The following is a 9942-nucleotide window of genomic DNA, read 5'->3' on the forward strand; positions in this document are numbered from 1 at the left end:
ACTTTCTAGTGTTTGGCATCTCATTTTGGTTTAAACATGCTATTTTCTATTAAGCTATCTATATGTAAACAAAAATATGGCGCAAGCCTTGTTTACTTTACAAAGAATTGTGAGTGCTGTATCTCACTTGTAACTCAACAACTGCTATTCAAATTTTGGTCGACCATCAGAAATACTTTTGTTAAGCATTGTAAACAGTAAAAATGGAAAAATGAAATTTTAAAATTTTCAGCTCAAATCGTGTCCATGTCCCTTTATGATGTACTATTTCTAAATAAATATTTCTGATTACAATCATCAAATTACCTCAAATTCCATTTCTTAAATTCTCATCAGTACTATTTTTAGACAGCAATCCCAATCATGCGACACTCATATCAATGTCCAAAACAACCTGGTTTGTAATTGTAATTCCGGATGAATTTTAAACAGCTGGTAAGGGATGATTTAGAAAGCGTGAAACCTCCCTTAAATATAAATTCCTGATATATGTTCTTATTTTCGTTGCCATAATCAAAAAATGAAATACCTTTTTAGTGCCAGTATGTCACTTTGTAAAAAAGAATTCAAAATAAAAATAAGTATTTACATATTTAATATCAATCATATAATAATAATTAATGAATATTACATAAAAACTAAATGTATACATAAACGCTCTTTCCTTCTAGTACATGTTCCCTACATACAATGTTTTATTACAGCTGAGTGCCAATTTGGTCAACATGTCAGGGATCGAAATTAACTTTTTTCACTACTAGCAAATTTTAGCTAGTGGATTATTTTCCAACTAGCAAAATTAAGCTTTTACTAGCATTTTTCAATCGATTGCTGTTTTACAGGAATTTAAGAAAACAAACATGTCTTTATATCAAAATATAGGGGAAATCTTTTAATATCTTCTTTAAAGTGCAATAATGAAAATAAGATTGAGAATTCTTTCATTTAAAATTTAATGAATTATCAGGCAACAAGCATGGTGCATGGTGAGGGTCATAGGGTACACTTGTGCGGTGTACTCGCTGTCCAGAGATCTACTACCTATTTACAACATCATGTGGTTTGAAATCTTGGAGACTGTTTGCGCCAATTTAAACAATATGTTCAAAACTTTTGGAAATTTCATCTAAAAAATTCGAGTGGAAAAAAAACCCCGCGAACTCGAAGTTTTGGGATATAGAGTGAAACGATGACACTAACTCAGTCATGTGTTGTTTCATGAAGACATGGACGAAATCAACATGCTTGCTATTTAAATCAGACGTCACTGAGACGCCCGAAGTGTGCTTGAAGTAGGACTGACTGAGATGACCTTGGCCTTAGTTATTTATTCGATCCACGTTTACTTTTTCAATACTTGTATATTCATTCTGTAAAGCGTTTCTATGCACAAGACAAAATTATTGTAAACTTCAAAGTACAGCCAATAAACCGCGAAAATCCGGAAAAAAGATCGTGTTTTTTTTTCACTCGCAAAAAGTTGTGATCACTTGTGATTTTTTACTCGCAATTTCAATTTTAAACTCGCATTTAGCGAGTATTTCCCCTTAAAGTTGTTGCCTACATGTTTTATTGCTTATCCTGATTGACAGCTCTGTTAGTTGGAACTGATCTAGTGTTTGCTTTCTTCGTTTCTTCTAAAACTGGGTTTAGCATATGAAAATTTCTCTAAGTCCACCCAACGTGCCAATCCTTGTTCTCAGATGACTACAAACCCCTGTCCACAACTCACATGCATTACACATAATACTTTACAACAAGAGCACTGTCCAAAATAAAATAAAATTCTTATGATGTGCAATGGGTTTCAGGTATATATACTCATGTAAAAAAAGAAACTGTTCAGTGTAGCTAACTTTTCATAGATAATCGTTGATTAACTCACTGAAAACCACGTATATCAGCAGTTGGTCTGATTTCTTTTGCAAGTTCAAAAATGTGCTTTTTCATAAACCACTTAGCAGTTTAAAAAAGCGCAAACTGCCCAAACCCAGTATATACTTGGATGAATTAGATACTGAATTCATTCCTTAAATAGATCTGAATAGAATTGTTTTCAGGTCACATGTTGCCTCTCTTAAGGAATACATTCTGTAATTACAAGAATTTCTGCTTGCACCCGAGTCTGTTTCACTTGAATTGATCATTGTTCCAGGAATGTCCAGTTCTGCCAAGAATTCCAGATAAAGACTGCACTGTATCCCGGTTGCCTTTCAAAGATGGTCAGGGTACATGTAGCCACTGTAGAAATTCATGACAAATTACCATTTCACTTAAACTCATCATTGTTCCAGAAATGCAGTTCTGGGCAGAACTCCAGATTTAAAGACTGCATCCCGGTTGCCTTTCAGTGATGATGGGGGTACATGTAGCCTGTCGAAAGTAATGACAAATTACCATATAGTCAAAACTAAAATATCCTAGAATAAGATAAAATTAAGTCTGGTCTATTTTGAAACCTTATAGGCAAAGAAAAATTGCTTTTAAGAATGTCTGATACATACACTTGATATATTGTAATCTATCTATCCTGCTATCTGGTCATGATATTCAAATCTTAAAAGTACGTATTCCAAAGTTCTGCATGTTTACAAGATATTTACCTTACTCAGCTGTTACTATCAGTATCACGGTCACCATCCGTTTGTCAGTTTGTGATGGTTGGAGCAAAGACGCATTGGGCCCAACATATCTGGGCATGAAATGTAATTCCTTGGGTAAATACTCATCATGTATGATCAATCTATGCTCAGAGTTTCCAATTCTAAACAACAGGGCCTCCGACGTTAATTTGACCTCGATCTGCATTCACTTCCTGTGAAAGTGAAAGTAGCCCCGTAGGCACCGAAATCATGGCTGCTGCATGCTGGTGAGTGAACTGAACTTCGTGAACATGAGCAGCATTGTGGATCGGGACTAATCAGAATTGTAATCCTGTATATTGAAGTGTTGTATAAATCACCATAATCGTAAACAATGGAGGTTATTTGTTTTATCAAAATTAACATGATTAAGTTTGGAAATATGTTGGAGGTTAACAGGTTAAACCTTTTTCCGGGTAGCATATACATATTAGTATTTTACTTCAACAGTTCAATACTTGTATCTATGAATACATAACAAATTGCAAATTTAGTGTAATTTCAATTAGTGAGAGAGTGCAGGACTTTGTCGCAAAAATCAATCCTCTGCTGTCATAGTAAGGCTGAATGGTCAGATATTTTATCAGTATTATAGTCTGTATATGTATGGGCAGTGATGGTTCTGTCACTTCTGCATAATTTCAAGGTACGTGGTGGGTACAGTAATTTTGTGGCGGTGTATGGCTGGCATCAGTCCCTAAACTACCTTGTAGAAGTATGTTAGTCTAATGTTACAGCATCTGTCTTGAAGTGTTGGTTGTTTGAAATCTCTGAATATTGCACTGATACATTCTGCTACTCGGTTGGTATGGTCAGAGAGATAACTCTTGCTGCGATGATTTGGACTCTCTCAATGTTGCTGATGTCCTTAGTGTAGTAAGGATCCCATACAAAAGATACGTACTCTAAGATAGGTCATATAAATGAGATATAGGTATTGCGTCGGCTTCCTTTGGGGCAGTTTTGTAGATTTCTTCGCAGATATAGCCTAGGTTTGAATCAGCCTTCTTGGTGATGTTAGAAATTTGTGTTCCCCGCTTTAGGTCTTCAGATGGTTATTCCTAAGTACAGGTTTGATGGAACTTGTTGGAGGATGGATGAATGTATTTTATTTGGTCCTGCCAGTGTGCATCATTTTTTTGTAATAAACAGAGCCTTTAACGATATGAGATATGTAACATCTGCCCCAACCCCTCAATCCTCCCCCCTTCCTCACTTGACAGTGTGTTTGACCCCCATTATATAGTCAAACATGCATACATATAGTAAAGTGTAGATATTTTTATCCACCAAACAGTTGAACTTTTTTATAAGTTTAAACATATTGTTATAATGTTTTAATTTTTAATTCCAATCTTGTGTTTCTGATTATACTAGTTGAATACCTGCACAAGCACGAGAAATCACACTTTACACATAAATAATGACAGTGTAAGAGAAAATAAAACTAATTAATGCAGTATTGAGCTATTTCACCATGGATTGAACAATATTGACCAAGCATCAAACAACTATGCAGTAAAAGTTTAGAATAAAAATAATTTCTTATCTTATGAAAATAAATCACAGATCCAAAGAATTAAAAATATTAATTTAACATATATACAGTGATTGGGATAAGCACGCGCCCTGCACCATAGTCGCATTAAATAAAAAAAATGGCGCATAGAATATTGAAACATTGCGCCGTTGTGGCGCACATCGTTGATATACCTAGTTTGAGATTTTCCCCACTGACTTCGTAGATATACGAACTTTTCAACTTTTGAGCTGATCCCCCACTTAATCTTTATCGATTAATTAAGTGCTTGAAAAATCTTTATCGCTGTTAATGCTTTAGTAATAGTACAACTTTACGTTCTTTTAAGCGCAAGTATGACTTAGATTTCCTCGTGTCTAATCAAACAGTAAAAAGTTATCTGATTTGTTCGTTAAATTGCAATTTTAATGCGCACGGACTGGAGATTCCACGGAAAAAAAATTCTTAAGCCTGACAAAGGGTAAACTGACTTTAATTTTTTGCCTTAATGATCAGCCAATACTGGCAGGAGCAGAAGGAGACGATGACGCGGACAATCACGATAAGAATCCTTACTTTAATAAAACGTAAATTTAACACAAATAATAAAACTCAAGTTATCCACGCCGACGGCATTACAGTCTGTCAGTAGTGTTTAGATTATAATTTATTGGTCTCTCGGACTTGTCATTTTAAAATGTCTCATAAAAATTTCAATATGGCGCATTCATTTTAGAAATGTCACATTGACAATAGCTCGTAACGTGCCATTGTCACATTAAGCAATTTACTTATCCCAATCACTGATATATCTATGTCCATGTAAATCCTTCAATTAACAATCGGAACTTCCGTGTTAAGGGTTATTGATCAGTAAGGGGTTCTTTATCGTGCCAGCACCTACCGTAGCATGGGACTTTAGTTTTTAAATGCATTATCAAAGAGACCCACAATTTGAGCGCTTGGAGTAGTACTGTATCTGTTGCTTTGTTTATTTTTAAAAGTTTATTTTACTAATAGATGTATTTGAAGTTATAAATATGAATAAAAGAAAAAAACGTGCATTAAAAATGTTCTTTTCATGGTGAATTTGTGTCCGGTCCATGGTGAAATGAATATTATTTATACGAAACTCTGTTTAGCTACCCGAACATCTGGAAATTTCCTTTAAAACTAAAATTGTGGATAGAAGATACAAATTCGCGCATTTTATAGATTTAACAATTATCGCATCCTAATTCGCTCAATCCTATGCATACTTTAAATCAATTTCCTATTAACATATTCACTATTAACAGATTTATGTAATATATTACTATATGTTGTCATCTCCAAATGATTTTGATCCGCCAAAGCGTGTCCACCACTTTACTCTCATTTTTGCTATTTCGGGGTAGTTTATCGAAAATGAAAGTAGGTTTTCAATTAATTTCACAATAATTGCTGATCAGGTAGAATTCAATTATAGTTTATAGCATCGTCGGAAACCCACGGTTGATTACGCTTCGTTCCTCTCTCCATCACCCGTGGGTCCATTCATTCCTACTCGCTCGTTCTCATGAATAAATATTTTAAAATATCGTCCAATCAAAGTAATCGTTATAGTAATGTAACTCTTCTGTTTTTAAAGGTAGCACTAACTTAGCCTGGTACCCGAGGCCTTCCGATGTTCTTTGAACATCGGAAGGCCTCGGGTACCAGGCTATAACTTAACTTTGCTATCACAGAAATTGGGCTGAAAGCGTCTTGTTGATTGGACAAATTCGCTTAGGGTTTTCCATGAGCGCCCAATCAAATTGTCTCATTAATTATTCATGAGAACGAGCGAGTAGGAATGAATGGACCCACGGGTGATGGAGAGAGGAACGAAGCGTAATCAACCGTGGGTTTCCGACGATGAGTTTATAGGGACATCATCTCATATGTGGTTGAAATTTTAAACATGCAAGCAATAGCTCATTTGCAAGCATTTCTTAGTTTATTGGCAAAATTTATTCATGTATAAGTATAGATATCTGCTATCTTATAATTGGTCGACTACAAATGAAAACATTTCAGTTGAGAGCGAAAGTTTCGGTTATGTGGGGATCTTCAACAAATTATCTTAGTTTCTTGTTTCATGTTCTATATCATATGCATAGTAGTTTATCAGGCTCAGCTCTAGCTGATACACATGTCATGGTCAAGGTGAGACAGCATCTGGAACCTAGGGCTGCCTTGTGCTCAGAGCCAAGATATCTCTATCCAGGCCCATCGTCAAGGAGCTATCTCGCCCTTAAATTTGAAATCATAAATTTTCCCATTAATTTTGTATGTAATAAAATACATTTATGAATTAACAATGCGATAATCAATAAATAATTTTTCGTAAATAATGCAAAATAGTAATATTTAGTCTAATACCTCCTCTTTTCGCCAATCCCAGTAAAGTTAAATGTATTATGTAATTCCCTGTTCCCGTTTGTTATAAAAGGGAAGGAAATGGGCCAGTCCTTTGTGAGGTTCAATACAGGTTCATTGTGAACAGGTTTGGCACATAAAAGAATCCAGGGCTCAACATTAACTTTTTTTCCTACTTGTCCATTTGGACAAGAGACAAAGATATTTACTTGTCCGAACTTCAACTTCACTTGTCCGAAAATTTTTCTAAAAAGGATCTAATATCGTCAACTTGAAAACTGTATTTAATTTACTTAATATATAGTCTATTTTTATACCTGCTTGATTGATTTTTTTTTAATCTTATTCTCTTGATAAAAACAACAAACGCATAAAACAAAATTTTATCTAGACTTCCCATCTTGAATCAATGACTTTGTAAGATCCGTGGATGCATTCTCTCACCAGAGGGCGCGCTACATTGTGGAGCGTAGTGTAACGCCCTCTGGTGAGAGATTGCCATGGATGATTGAAAGTAGTACGCAATAAGTGAACACCAATCCCGATTGAGTATGACTCAGCTAGTTTACATAGCGATCGAACTTCATTTTCCATGCATTTTACATGTACTTTCGACTCTCAACTACCGATAAACTTTTCACAATATTGTTTTGAGACTTCTTTACATAAAAAAGCACTTGTCCAATCGGACAAGTGCCCATCAATATTCACTTGTCCGAAATGTTTTTCCACTGGTACCGGACAAGCGGACAAACGTAAATGTTGACCCCTGGAATCCCCACTGCTTAAAGGCCATAAGTGTCTAAGAAGGGGTCTAAATCCCTGACATTTGACAATATGTGTATCAATAGGAGTGAGATATTATTGAGTGGGATGTGCAGCGGTACTCGCACAATTATTTTCTACAAGCCTTTCTTAACATTTCATGCTTCTAGTTGAAAACCATACTTCAATTTTGAGTAATTATACTTCTTTCAGACGATGAATCATGATGATCCCTTTGATCTCAAAAAGCCAAAGAAATCAGAGAAAAAGGTATGAAACAGTGTGTTTAGTTTTCTGTATAGTGTTTTATGTGTGGTAGATGGCCTGAGACATAATTGTACTCGTATTTAGATATCCCGAATGCTTTATAGGATTTTACATAATAGCTATGCATATTGCCAAATATTTGACATATATCACTGTTAATAATCTGATCAGAAATCTAGTTGTGACTTTTTCCATAAAGCAATCTTCATTTTGTGTGACTATTTTAGGCTATAAAAGTAATCTATTGTTATATCTGTTAATATGTTGAACATGTAGATTCATTATTTTATACTTTGAAATTAACTTGGCAATGTATGTTTATAGCATATTAAAATCACGAGGATGGTCAAGAAGATCATTTTTGCATTTAAAGAGTTACTTACAAACTTGAGTGATGCATTCTATGTTGCCTATTTGTTTTTGGGTTTTTTTTTTTTTTTTAGATCTCTGTACTTTTTTCAGATGTAATGCTAGCATAGACTTATAAATTTTACCTTGTTTCTTCTGAAAATTTTCATTGAAACTATTCAAACATTGTACACTCAGGTATGTGGTTTCTTAATGCTTGTCAATTATCTCATATGGAGATGTCACCAAGACCAGTGAAGGGCTTCAAATTCAGGCCTTTGCTCAGCCATTAAACAGTGAGGGTTCTTTAGCATGCCACACCCACTGTGACAATGGATGTCTGTTTTTAAAGTCATCTCTGAGGACCTGTGACATTCACACCTGATACCAAGCATTTGGCTATGGAACTGTCACTACCTGTTTTAATGACTTAGGTTTGTCGCGGCCAGGATTCAAACCCCGACCTTCCACATGTGAGGCAAATGCTATAACCTCTAGGCCACCGTGGCAGTTTGTGTTTTGATACTACCTGAATGTCACTACAATGTTTCGTATAAGAATCTATGTGTATACTGATATGTGTGTCTTAGAAAGAGTGGAAGAAGGAGGTAAACATCAGGATTCACCTGAATTTCAAATTAAAGTACTCTTTTACTTTCAGGGAAAATGTCCTAGCATGATGAGAAAATAGGAAACAGTGCTATTGCCTCACATAGAGAAACCAGTAAGGAGAATGATGCATTTTCAGGTATTAAAAATTAAATACTTTTTGCTGTTATCAACAATGAGAGAGAGAGAGAGAGAGAGAGAGAGAGAGAGAGAGAGAGAGAGAGAGAGAGAGAGAGAGATAGAGATCCTTTACTTTAACAAGAATACAACATTTGTAATTTGACACTACCTGAATGTCACTACATGTGTGTTAGAATCTATATAAATATATATATATATATATACTATCGTGTGTCTTAGAAAGTGGAAAGAGAGAGGAAAGAGAGAGAGAGAGAGCATCTTTTAAGGTAGAGATTGATAGGTTGATGCTAAAAAAATTAACCATTGAATTTTTTATATTTTGATATATGTTTATGATGAAGCTTCGATATAAAACATAATAAAAAATCAATGTAGGTAATCGACCTTGTTTTTGAGAAATATGGCGATTTTAACAACACCTTCTTTAGTCCTTGTAAAGCATAAAAAGTGAAGAAAAATAAGTAGAGAGCAATATACAAATAGAGCTATAACATTTTTATTGTAAAAAGGATCATAACTTGTCATATATGGTTCCAAACAACCTTTCACATAATTGTATATTACACATCAATTTCAAGTTCAGCAATCATTATTAAAATGCAACAACATTACTTCAACAGAGCTACATTGGCCAATTACCTTAAAACAGTGCACAATATTTGCACACAGGGTCATACCTTTGCTTAAGCTGCAAAAAAATTACCCATCAAATTTCTTATTTTATTTCATTAAGTGGTCAGTCTATTAGTAAGTAAAATATATGAAAAAAATTATACACCATAATGGGGTTCAATATGGAACTAGCAAAAAATTCCTAACCCCACCCCCTTTTAACAAACTACACATTTTCGTAAGAAAAAGGGTTATTAAAAGATGTTGTAAACAATCCATCAAAAACAGCTTGCTGAAATTCGAAGATTCTTTGTAATACCTTTTTTAAATTAATAAATATAATACAGAAAGTATGTATTTCAAATTTTAGCTTATATTTTGTTGTAGTTCTCGTTGTTGACCTTTGTGCACTTACACTCAGAATATAGATTTATCATACGTCATCATATTTGATGATTAATATTAAGAGTTTTCTCAAATAAAAATCCCCACAAAAAATTGAAATACAATTTATATTTGTTAAAACAAATGTCTCCATTACATCCCAACCCCTTTAATATACTGCATGGTATGGAGGAGAAAGAATGAGCAGGAACATAGACGTCATGAATATGCACTCGGTGCATTGAGAAGAAAGAT

The 9942-nt window shown here is 34.4% G+C and overlaps 1 protein-coding gene and 1 long non-coding RNA gene across 2 annotated transcripts in view; one reads left to right on the plus strand and one right to left on the minus strand.

The window, feature by feature from the left end:
• Positions 1-9942, plus strand: part of LOC125679644 (low-density lipoprotein receptor-related protein 4-like) — a 408142-nt gene that overhangs the window by 253351 nt on the left and 144849 nt on the right. The gene's annotated exons all lie outside the window — the stretch shown is intronic.
• LOC130052101 (uncharacterized) lies at positions 579-2872 on the minus strand. Its single transcript, XR_008800462.1, has 2 exons — positions 2604-2872; positions 579-2373 (listed from the first exon to the last, which is right to left on the minus strand). It is a non-coding gene; the product is annotated as an uncharacterized LOC130052101 (long non-coding RNA).

This window comes from Ostrea edulis, chromosome 2 (assembly GCF_947568905.1).
Source record: "Ostrea edulis chromosome 2, xbOstEdul1.1, whole genome shotgun sequence".
Lineage (NCBI taxonomy): Eukaryota > Metazoa > Mollusca > Bivalvia > Ostreida > Ostreidae > Ostrea > Ostrea edulis.